Raw genomic sequence first — 11,654 nt, 5'->3', positions numbered from 1 at the left:
CGATCTCGGCCCAGGGTCCCTCAGCTGGGTGTCAGGTCCGTTGGCCTCCTCTGTCCACCGACCCTAGGGCCCTTCGCCCCTGCTGGCCGTGAAAAATAATCCCCTCCTGGGTCCCTCTCTTTTTGAAAGCAGAGCTTTCCCGCGTTTCCAATCCCTGTTTTCCTGCTTATCGCCAGCCCCCCGCCGTCGGAGGGCACACGACGACTCCACAGGAGCGCAGGCCCTCTCTTCTACGCTCGCGGGCGTTTTTCCTCTCAGGGACTCCAGTCAGCCGCCCACCATTCTCCCCCAGGCTCTGTCGGGTCCAGTCCGGGGTTCTGGGTCCCACGGAAAGACAAGCCCAGAGGCGGAACACGTGTTGGAAGGTCAGTGCACATTCGAAGACCTAAGAAAATTCCTGAACTTTCGATGAACCCCCGGAATCCGTCAAACGCCATCCCCCTTGGCTTCGGGGGCAGTATCGCGATGCCCTGGTTGTTGACGAGGTCTCGCGATGTTTCCGGCTGTGAGGCGGGTCATGACTGAGAGGGAGCCGCCCTCCCTGGGCTTAGAGAGGCCCGGTGGGGTGGGGTGGCCCCACCCAACCAAAATGCTGTTAGACCCACGAAGGAGGGCCACTGAGGGGAAAGTCCCAAGTGCAAAGTGGTACCAGCTTCCACCCGCTCCAGCTCTTTGTCTCTGTTTCTCCTGAGCATGTCTGCTGCCTTTGAGTTCTTTCTAGGTTGTGCTTTGAATCGCCACCACAAGAGATCCAAACAGGAAAATAACTCTAGTATTACCTTCCCAACCCCCCGTATTAAGTAGCTAAAAATGTCCAGAATAGGAGAATACCTTGTTAAGGAATTGTAAATCTTCTGTTCGTTTATACAACAAATAGGTTTCCAGTGCCTACTGTGTGGTAGGCCTTGGAGAGGTAATGCTCCCTAAGATCATCGTAGTCCTTGAAATCACAGAATGTAAATTCCTGTCAAGGAACTAAATAAATTAATCATTATAATATGATGAATAAGTTACATGTCAAGGGAAGAAAAGGGATTTAAAGGAATATAGGGCAGGATCTTCTGACCCAGACTTGGGGAATGATGTAAAGCTGTATGTAAGATACAGAAACTTCTAAGCTGAGATCTGAAGGATTTAAATAAAGGAGGAGTTTTCCAAGCCAGGAGAGTGAACAGAGAAAATTCTAAGCAGAGGCAAGAGCATGCAGCAAAACCTAAAGATAAGAAAAAACATAGTTCATAGGAGACAATGAAAGATATTCATTATGGCTGATGGGACAATGCAGGGAAGCAATTAAGAATATTATTACTGGGAAGTCAATTATCTGGGTTTAAATTTCAGCTTTGCCATTTAGCACCATTGAGAAGTAGACTGATGAAGCAGAGAGAAGGCCGCCCACAAAGGACTTTAATAAGCCATGTTAAAGGATTTTTACTTTATCCTAAGACCAATAGAGAGCCATTGGAGGCAGGAGATTGATGTAATCAGATTTCTGTTTTATAAATATTAATCCCTTCCCCAAAAAAGCCTAAAGAATTCATCACCACTAGACTTTCCTTACAACAACAGCTAAAGGGAGCTCTTCAAGCTGAAACAAAAATTTACTAATTAGAAACCAAGAAACAGGGGTTCTTGGGTGGCTCACATGGTTAAGTGTCTGCCTTCTGCTCAGGTCATGATCTCCAGGTCCTGGGACCGAGGCCCATGTCAGACTCCCAGCTCAGCGGGGAGTCTGCTTCTCCCTCTCCCTCTGCCTCTCCTCCTGCTTGTGCTCTCTCTGTCTCTCTCCCTCTCTTATGAATAAATAAAATCTTTTTTAAAATTTTTTTTTAAAAGAAACTAGAAAACATATGAAAGTTTAAAATTCCTGGTAAATGTATAGTCAAGTGTACAATACTCTAATACTGGAATGATGGTGTGTAAATTTGTACTCTCATGTAAAGACTACAAGACAAAAGTGTTAAAAATACCTATAGCTGGGACGCCTGGGTGTCTCAGTCGGTTAAGCGTCAGCCTTCGGCTCAGGTCATGATCTCAAGGCCCTCGGATCAGGTCCTGCATCAGGCTCCTTGCTCAACAGGGAGCCTGCTTCTCCCTCTGCCTGCCCCTCCCCCTGCTTGTCTGCTCTCTTTCTCTGACAAATGAATGAATAAAATCTTAAGAAAAAAAATACCTATAGCTAAATATTCTTTTAGTGGCTATCCAGTTTGAAAAGTTGTATTGTGACATTCACATATAAAATATGGGGGGGGGGGGCGCCTGGGTGGCTCAGTCGTTAAGCGTCTGCCTTTGGCTCGGGGCGTGATCCCGGCGTTCTGGGATCGAGCCCCACATCAGGTTCCTCCGCTGGGAGCCTGCTTCTTCCTCTCCCACTCCGCCTGCTTGTCTCTCTCTCACTGGCTGTCTCTCTCACTGGCTGTCTCTGTGTCAAATAAATAAATAAAATCTTTTAAAAAAAAATATGTGTGTGGGAGGGCAAGTAAATATGTAGAGCTTTTTTATACAATTTAACTTAAGTTGTTATTGGTTTAAAATAAACCATTATAAGATGTGCTCATAGTAAGCACAAAGCAAAACCTACAGTAGCTACACTAAAGATAAAGAGAAAAGAATCAAAGCACACTATTACAAAAAAAATTACCAATCACAAAGGAAGACAGCAAGAAAGAAACAAAGGAACTACAAAAAAAAAAAAAACCCACAGGAAACAACTGACAAAATGGCAATAGTAAGTCCTTATCTATCAATAATTTTTCTAAATGTAAATGGATTAAATTCCCCAATCAAAAGACATAGAAAGAGGCTGAATGGATTAAACAAACAGACCTAACTATATGCTGCCTACAAAAGACTCGCTTTAGCTTTAAGGACAAACATAGGCTGAAGGTGAAGGAGTAGAAAAATATATGCTGTGCAAACAGAAAATAAAAGAGAGGAAGGGTAGCTATACAAAAGCAGGAGGGGTGATAGTGGAGGAAGTAGAGAAAGGTGGTCAAAAGCTACAAATTTCCAGTTACAAGATAAATACCAGCATGTATGTACAGGATGTAATGTACAGAATGATGACTGTAGTTAACACTGCTATATGACATATATAAAAGTTGTTAAGAGAGAACATCCTAAAAGATCTCATCACAAGGAAAAGAATTCTTTTTTCTTTTCCTTCTTATTTTTTAAATTTCTCTTTTTATTGTATCTATATGAGATGATAGATGTTAAGTAAACTTACTACAGTAATAATTTCACAATATATGTAAGTCAAACCATTATATCGTGTATCCTAGACTTATACAGTGATTTGTCAGTTATATCTCAACAAAAATATTTTTAAAAATTTGAAAAAGAATTTCAGTGATATTTTTCACAGAAATAGAAAAAAACAATCTGAAAATTGATATGGAACCAAAAAAGATCCCAAATAACCAAAATATCTTGAAAAAAACAAAACTGAAGTCATCACACTTCCTGATTTCAGAGAATATTACAAAGATATAGTAATTAAAACAGTAGGGTACTGGCATAAAAATAGACCCATACACAAATGGAACAGAACGGAGAGCCCAGAAATAAACCTACACATATACTGTCACCTATTCTTTAACAAGAACACACAATGCGGAAATGATAGTCTCTTCAATAAATGGTGCGGGGAAAACTGGATATCCACATGCAAAAAAATGAAACTGGACCCCTATCTTACAACACTTAAAAACAAACAAACAAACAAACAAACAAAAGCTCAAAATGGTTTTAAAGCCTTAAGTGTAAGACCTGAAACCATAAATTTCCTAGAAGAAAACATAGGGGAAAAGCTTCTTGATACTAATATTGGCAATGATTTTTTTTGGGTATGATGCCAAAAGCATCAGCAACAAAAACTAAAATAAATGAGACTACGTCAAACTGAAAAGCTTCTGTACAGCAAAGGAAATAATAAAATGAAAAGGCAACCTAAATAGCGAGTGAATATATTTATAAACTATACATCCGATAAAGGGTTAATATTCAAAATATATAAGGAACTCATGCAACTCAATAGCAGAAAAACAATCCAATTTTTAAAAATGTGCAAAGAACGTGAATGGACATTTTTCCAAAGAGGATGTACAAATGGCCAATAGGTACATCAGAAAGTGCTCAACATCACAAATCATTAGGAAAATGAAAATCAAAACCACGAATTATCACCTAATACCTGTTGGGATGGCAATTATCAAAAAGAGAAGAGATAATAAGTATTGGCAAAGATGTGGAGAAAAGGGAACCCTTCTACACTGTCGGTGGAAATGTAAATTAGTATAGTCATTATGGAAAACAGAATGGAGGTTTCTCAAAAAAGAGAGAGAGAGAGAGAGAGAGAGAGAACAACCATATCTAGCAATCCCACTGTTCATTGCAGCATCATTCACAATAGCCAAGATATGGAAACAACTGAAGTGTCCAGATGAATGGATAAAGAAAATGTGATAAACACACACACACACACACACCCCAGATTCCACCTTTTTAATATTATTCCACAGTTAAAAAACAAAAAAGGAAGTTCTTCCATTTACAACAGCATGGATGAACGTGGAGTACATTATGCTAAGTGAAATAAGCCAGATAGAGAAAGACAAATACTATATGATCTCGCTTATATGTGAATAAAAAAAAATTTCAATCTCGTAGAAACAGAGACTAGAATTGTGGTTTCCAGGGGCTGGGAAAAGGGAGAAATAGGGAGATGTAGATCAAACTTTCAATTATAAAATGAATGAGTTTTGAGTAATGTACAGCATTGTCACTATAGTTAATAACATAATATTGTATACTTGAAATTTGCTGAAAATAATTTTCAGTGTTCTCATCACACACACACACACACAAAAGAGTTAACTATGTGAGATGACAGACGTGTTAATCAACTTGTTCCTGATAATCATTTCACGATGCGTATTTATATATATGTATCAAATCATCACATTGTACAGTTTAAATGTATATAATTCTATCTGTCAATTATTCCTCAATAAAGCTGGAAAAAGTATACAAGGAACTCCTAAGTCCAAACAGTAAAAAAAACAAGCAGATTTTTAAAATGTGCCAAAGATCTAAATGGATCCCTCACCACAGAAAATATAGAGTTGGCAAGTAAGCATATGGAAAGATGCTCCAAATCATGTGTGTTCAGGGAAATGCAAATTAAAGCAACAATGAGACACTACCACATACCTATCAAAATGGCCAAAATCCAGAACACTGACAACACTAAACACTGGTGAGGATGTGGAGCAACAGGAAATCTCATCCATTGCTGGGTGGGAATGCAAAGTCGTATAGCCACTTCAGAAGACAGTTTTGGTGGTTTCTTACAAAGCTAACCGTTCTTTTATCATATGACCCAGCAATTGCTCTCCTTAGTATTTACTAGGTAGTCCTAATAGGTAATAAGATAATAAATGAGTAAGTAAATAATCACATATGTGATAGAGACTTCATTTTTTTTAAGATTTTATTTATTTGTTTGAATGAGAGTGAGAGTGAGAACAACCAGTGGGGAGCGAGGGAGGGACAGAGGGAGAGGGAGAAGCAGACTCCCCACCGAGCAGGGATCCCCATGTGGGGCTCAATCGCAGAACCCTAGGATGGGGACCTGAGCCGAAGGCAGGCACTTAACAGACTGAGCCACCCAGGCACCCCGGGGGATGGACACTTTGGAAGACATGTTTATGAAAGGAAGAAAGATGAGAAGGAATCAGTAATGCAAGAAGCTGGAGGAGTGAACAACAAATGCAAAGACCATGAGACTGTAACCATCTTGGAGAGTTGTACAAACCGCAAGGAGGCCAGTGTGGCTGAAGACTGGTGAGTTCAGGGGAGAGTGGTAAAAGCCAAGATACAGGCAAAGGCCAGATTCAGCAGAACAATGTGGGCCCTGTTAAAAAGTTGGGTTTATGCTAAATGCCATGGGAGTCCCCTGGAGGGTTTTAATCAGGAGAATATCAGATCCATGTTTTAGGAGGACCCTTTCTAGAGCTCTATGAAATGCATAGCCCAAGAGCACCCTGCCCAGCTAGCAGAATTTTCGCACAGCCCAGGAACTTAAACATCAAAATTCACCTCCAAAGACCCTCCCTGCTTTATCAATGGGTCCATGCTGAAATTACAGTGAAAAGACCTTTGATTTCTTTGATTTCTCAGCAACGCAATCTAAGTATAGAGTTTCATTATTCCTTTTTCCCTCTGTGCTGTTGGTTTTGTATGGTCAAGTCGTGTCAAATAAATGCTTTTAATTGTTCCTGTTCCTTGCCTCCAAATTCCCAAATGTTAACCAACAATTTTCCACTAATGAATTGTCCAAAACTAAAAATAGCATCCCAGGTGCTGTCTCACTAGGGCCAGACAGAAAGAACCATTATCTCCCTGCTTTGTAACCAGAGGCCAGTGTCATATTTTTCTCACAATATTATACAACAGACATGTATCTAATTTGCCATTTAGCATCACCCTTGGGCCTATTATAGCCATTACTATTTTCCAGGTGTTGCCCTCCGCATGAAAAATTTTCTTTCCAATGACTTCTCCCCAGATGCCTCTACTTGAAATTTTTCCAAGTTGAGTGTCATTCTCTTTACCATATTGCTAATGTTCTACATAATTTCTTCGGCTTTCCTGGTGTTTGCAGCATATCCTCTTTTGGGCTCATCTGCAAATTTCATTAACATGTTTGTGGACAGGATGTAGCTGAAAGGGAACTGTTGAGGGATCCATCTTTTGTTCCTTTATTAGTTAGGAACTACTTCTAGAAATGGAGAAGGAACCCCTTCATCAAAAGTAGAAATTGCTTCTGCTCTTAAACACACACACACAGGCTCACACGTACACACAGACACACACACACATACACATGCATACACCACTTAAAAGTGTTCTCAAATCTCTAGACCTCTCTTTTAAAAAAAAAAAAAAAACTTTTTGCCATGATGTAGAACAAAACCTCTGTGTTGGGGTCCCTAACATAAGGATCATGGACACATGGCTGCTGGGGTTCCTATGAACCCCCTACAATTGTAATCACAACATATTCACATTATTGTGTCTTTGCAGACATGTGCAATTGTCTAGGAAAAAGGCCCATAGCTTTCATTGGAAATTCACAGGAATGCATAAATCTAAAAAAGAGTAAGAACCGCTCTTTTGTATCATTGTTTCGCCAAAAGTGAGCCAACAGCTCAGCTCTATTGGAATCACATGAGATGCTTGTTAAAATGCACATTCTTGATCCACAGAATCAAAATGGAAACAGGGATGTGCATTTTTAATTAAATGTAAATTATTTTGAATAGGAAATGGATGTTAATTGTACAAAATTTTAAAGCTCAAAATGAAAAAGTATCTCTCCTGTTTCCTAGCTACCAGTTTCTCTTCAGAGAGGCAACCACTGTTACCAGTTTCTATGTATTCTTCTAGAAACTGTTTCAACAAAAACAAACTTCCCAGGTGATTTTAATGATTTTATGCATAATAAAATTAGAGAAACATTGCTCTATAAAGAAAAAAAATAATGCTTTACTACATTAAAGACTGTCTTAATCACATTGATTTTTCCCTACCCATCTGGGAACATATTACCCTGAAAAACAGTACTCAAGCTGATCACATCTGAATAATATTCCATTTTTCCCATTTCTTCTCAGTAAAGAAAACATCTTCAATATTTTTTTCTGTTTGCCTAGAGGTTACCTCTGCTTCCAACTCTTTGTGACCCAGTCTGGTACCCCACACTGATTTCCTGATTTCGGTGTTGAGTAAACTAACTCGCTGGTGATCAAGTGGGGTTGACTTTCTGACTGCCCAGATGCTGAAGATTAATCATTTCCCCCAAAAACTCTTGACCTTTTTTGAAAGGAAAAAAAAAAAAAAACCCTCCCTGCCCTAGACAAGAGCTTTCCTTATTAACTATAGAAATGCCTGTATCTCAGAAATGCTGTGCACACAATTAACTGTTTATTGTAGACATTTACAAGTCCAGACTGCCTTACCTCTGCTTTACTGGGAAGCTCCATCTGTTCTCAGTACGGTCCAGGTCTTCAAGCAGAGTAAAGCATGGGTTAATGTTTTCAGATATAGAACACTGTTGAAAGTATGTCCTATAAAAGCACAGTTGTACTTTAAATTCCAGCCCAAAACTTTAGCCCCATTCCATCCAATTTCACACCTGAACGGCTAATAGATAAATGCAGAGATGCTCAAAGTTGTTAGGAATGATCAAAGACGGGCAATCCCTTCTGGTCCCCTCCCTCCTTGGGAGCTTTGTACTATCATTTTGCTATCGCTCAATAAATCTTGCTTTGCTGCCCACCAAAGAAAGAAAGAAAGAAAGAAAGAAAGAAAGAAAGAAAGAAAGGAAGGAAAGAAAGAAAGAAAGAAAGAAAGAAAGAAAGAAGAAAGAAAAAAAGAATCAAACACATTCATATTTTTTAAATGAGATAGCACTTCATACCCCGTCAGCTTGGCCAAATTTGGAGAGTGAATAATACTGAGTTTTAGCTAAGATGTAGGAAAACAGGAAATCACAGACACTACTGGTAGAGAGTAAGCTGGCTATCCTGAGTGGAATTAAGTGTATCTGTACACTGTGACCCAACAGTCTCATAGCAGGCACATCCCTAGAGGGATCCCCTGTAAGTCCAATAGGGAATGGTCAGGGATTTCAGTGTAGCTTTGGGTGTGGTAATGGAAAGTTGATGGTAATCTGTCTACCCCCAAGGGAATAGATGTAAATAATGTGGCTACCCACTGTAGAAGACCACCCAGCATTTAGAAACATTAAACCAGGCATGCATTCAGCAACATGGACTGATTTTATAAACATAGTGTTGAGTGAAAATGTAAGAAACACAAGTTCTACAGCACGTTTAATGAAAATGAAAAGCTCATACATAGACAAATGAAGATCAGTGGATGCTAGAGCCTGGGGTAAGGGAAGGGAGGTGATTGCTAATGGGTATGGGATCTCTTTTGGAGGTGATGAAAATATTCTGGAATTGGATAGTGATGGTGGTTGTAGAACTTTATGAATATATGAAAAACCACTGAATTGTTTGGTTTAAGAGGTTGAATTTTATGATATGTTAATCATATCTCAATAAAACACACACACAAAAACCAATTTTACAAGGATACATATGTGTTTAAGGACACATCAAAATATTGGAGTGACTTCCTAATGGGGGAAAGGATGGGATTTGGAATTAGAATGAGGTGAAGGAGGCCTCCACAGCCCATGAACTGAGGAAGATGATTAACTCAATCCTCTGGGCCTACGGTAAAATCAACAAATAAACCACCACCAACACCAACACCAACACCAACACCAACACCACCGCCATAACACCAGAAGATGAGAGGAGGGAAGGAAAAAGGAAAAACATGCTTATAAATAGCTTGACTGAGGGAAAATATGCTACAACGATGAATGAAAAGAAACAAAATATTATAATTGTAGGAACATTATAAATGTAACTACATAAAACAATATATAAATATTTGTATGTATGTCACAAAAATGTGACAGGTAGCTATAGTGTGTGTAGAGTAAAATAGTGTAATATAGTAGCAGTGCAATGCCACTGGTTGTATAATCTTGTCCACCAAGGTACTTAATCTGTCTGCAGCTTAGCTTCCTCATGAAAAGTGGAAATGATAATAAAAATACCTACTTCCAAAGGTTCTTATGAGAATTAAATGAGTTAGTTGACACCTGATATATAAACCTATGTAAAGGTTACCTGGTATTATTTTCCCAACTTTTTATACTGTAGACTCCAGACTCAAACTGTGTGTCCAGTTGGGCTCTACTACCCATTGATGACATGACTTTCACAAAGTTACCAATCAGAGCCCCAGTTTTTATCTGTTATGAAGATTAAAAAGGAGAATGTACGTGTCACATAGTAAGATCTCAATAAATGTTAATGAATTTATTATTAGGAGTATTATTAATACATTGTCATAGTTTTTTAAGTAGTACAAAAAGGGATAGAAGGCACAAAATATATTTTTCATGTTCTTCATAACATATAAATTCTTCCATTTTCATTGAATTCCATTTTTGGGTATGGTTTTTCCAAACTTTCCTCTCTAGATGGGTTCCCAGATTATATACTTGTGTGACACTTTGACCATCATCTTCATAGGAATAATTAACTAGGGAGGTAAGCAATTTCTGGTTCACATCTGTCATCTTCAGTAGAATCTAAAGCTCCGTCATGGCAGCCATGGTATCTGTTTATGCAAAGTATCTAGCACAGGGTCTGGCACTTTGTTCACAGAATTTACTGAATGAATGAAAGAGTAATGAAATAAACAAAAAGCATTTTAACATATACATTCTGAATTATCATAGTCTTCAGAGTAAAAGCAAGTATCATTTCCACCATCACTCTGGGAAGTGAGGAATTGCCCATCTTGTAAACTATGAAGTGCCCATTTTATAAGAGATCTGATGATTTCATCACCATTCAGATTCCAGGGAGCTTTTTTTGGCAGCTCTTCCTTTCTAGAATCACACTGCCTAAACCTATCCCTGGGTATCCTTTCAGTTATAGTAGAGCTCTGGAAACCCGGTACTTTTCCAGAACCTCTTGTTCAGTAAAGGAAAAGTATGTCTCTCTAGATTATCTTCACCCAGTGTACATTAGCCCTTGCTCACTGACTCATGAAAGGTGAGGCACCTTAAAACTGTCTTTCATTTCACAGATGAGGAAATGGACCCAGAAAACTGGATTGACTTTCCTAAGCCTAACACTTGTGAATAATAGAGTTGATGCAACTGGATATAGTTTCTTTCTTACAGCTCCCCCTTCTCCCAATATAATACATAGATAGAGATATAGTAATAGTCCCATTCATTAAAAATTATGTTTACAGAAGAATTTTTTATATTAAGAAAAAAGCTCTTGATATATTAAGTGACAGAAGCAGAGTAGAATTGTATGTATAATATGTATTCAATTATAAAATAGATAAATATATGAGGGGATGTGTGTGCGTGTTTGTGCGTGTATTTCTCAGTTATCTGTGTATATAGAAAATAAAAAAGGAAATGTGCCAAAATATTAACACTGTTTATCTGGATGGTGGGGTTATAGCTTATTTTTATTAATGCTTTTCTGCATTAAAATTTTATTTTCAATGAGCATGTAATACTTTATAATCAGAAATTTAGGTTTTTCAATTCCTGATCTAATATTTTTGAAGGGTTTTATTTTGGTACTGGTCAACACTACAAGTTGGGGGAGTGTCAATCTAGAGTCCAAAGAAGTTTTACCCAATTAACCTGATCTGTAAAATGGGTAGAATTACATCTACTACAGAGGGCTAGTGTGTGTGTGTGTGTGTGTGTGTGTGTGTGTGTGTAACAATAATAAATATGACATTCCTTTGTAACACTAAAGCTTGACAAAGCTGTTAAGTGGTATTATAATGATGATAAAGTCCTGTGGCCCAAAAGAGGTGGGAGAACCCTTAGGATAGCAGGTAGCTTTGTGCTGAGGAAGTTGGGTTAGAAGAAGAGAGAGATGTAAGTGTCTGGAGAAAAGTGAGAGCAGTTTTTGCCAATTCCTAAGACAAATGATCACGTGCTTGACCCCTCCTCTCCCTATCCTCCA

The sequence above is a fragment of the Ursus maritimus genome, unplaced genomic scaffold (assembly GCF_017311325.1).
Source record: "Ursus maritimus isolate PB19 unplaced genomic scaffold, ASM1731132v1 scaffold_7, whole genome shotgun sequence".
NCBI classification, from domain to species: Eukaryota; Metazoa; Chordata; class Mammalia; order Carnivora; family Ursidae; genus Ursus; species Ursus maritimus.
Note: the sequence above shows the minus strand (reverse complement) of the source record.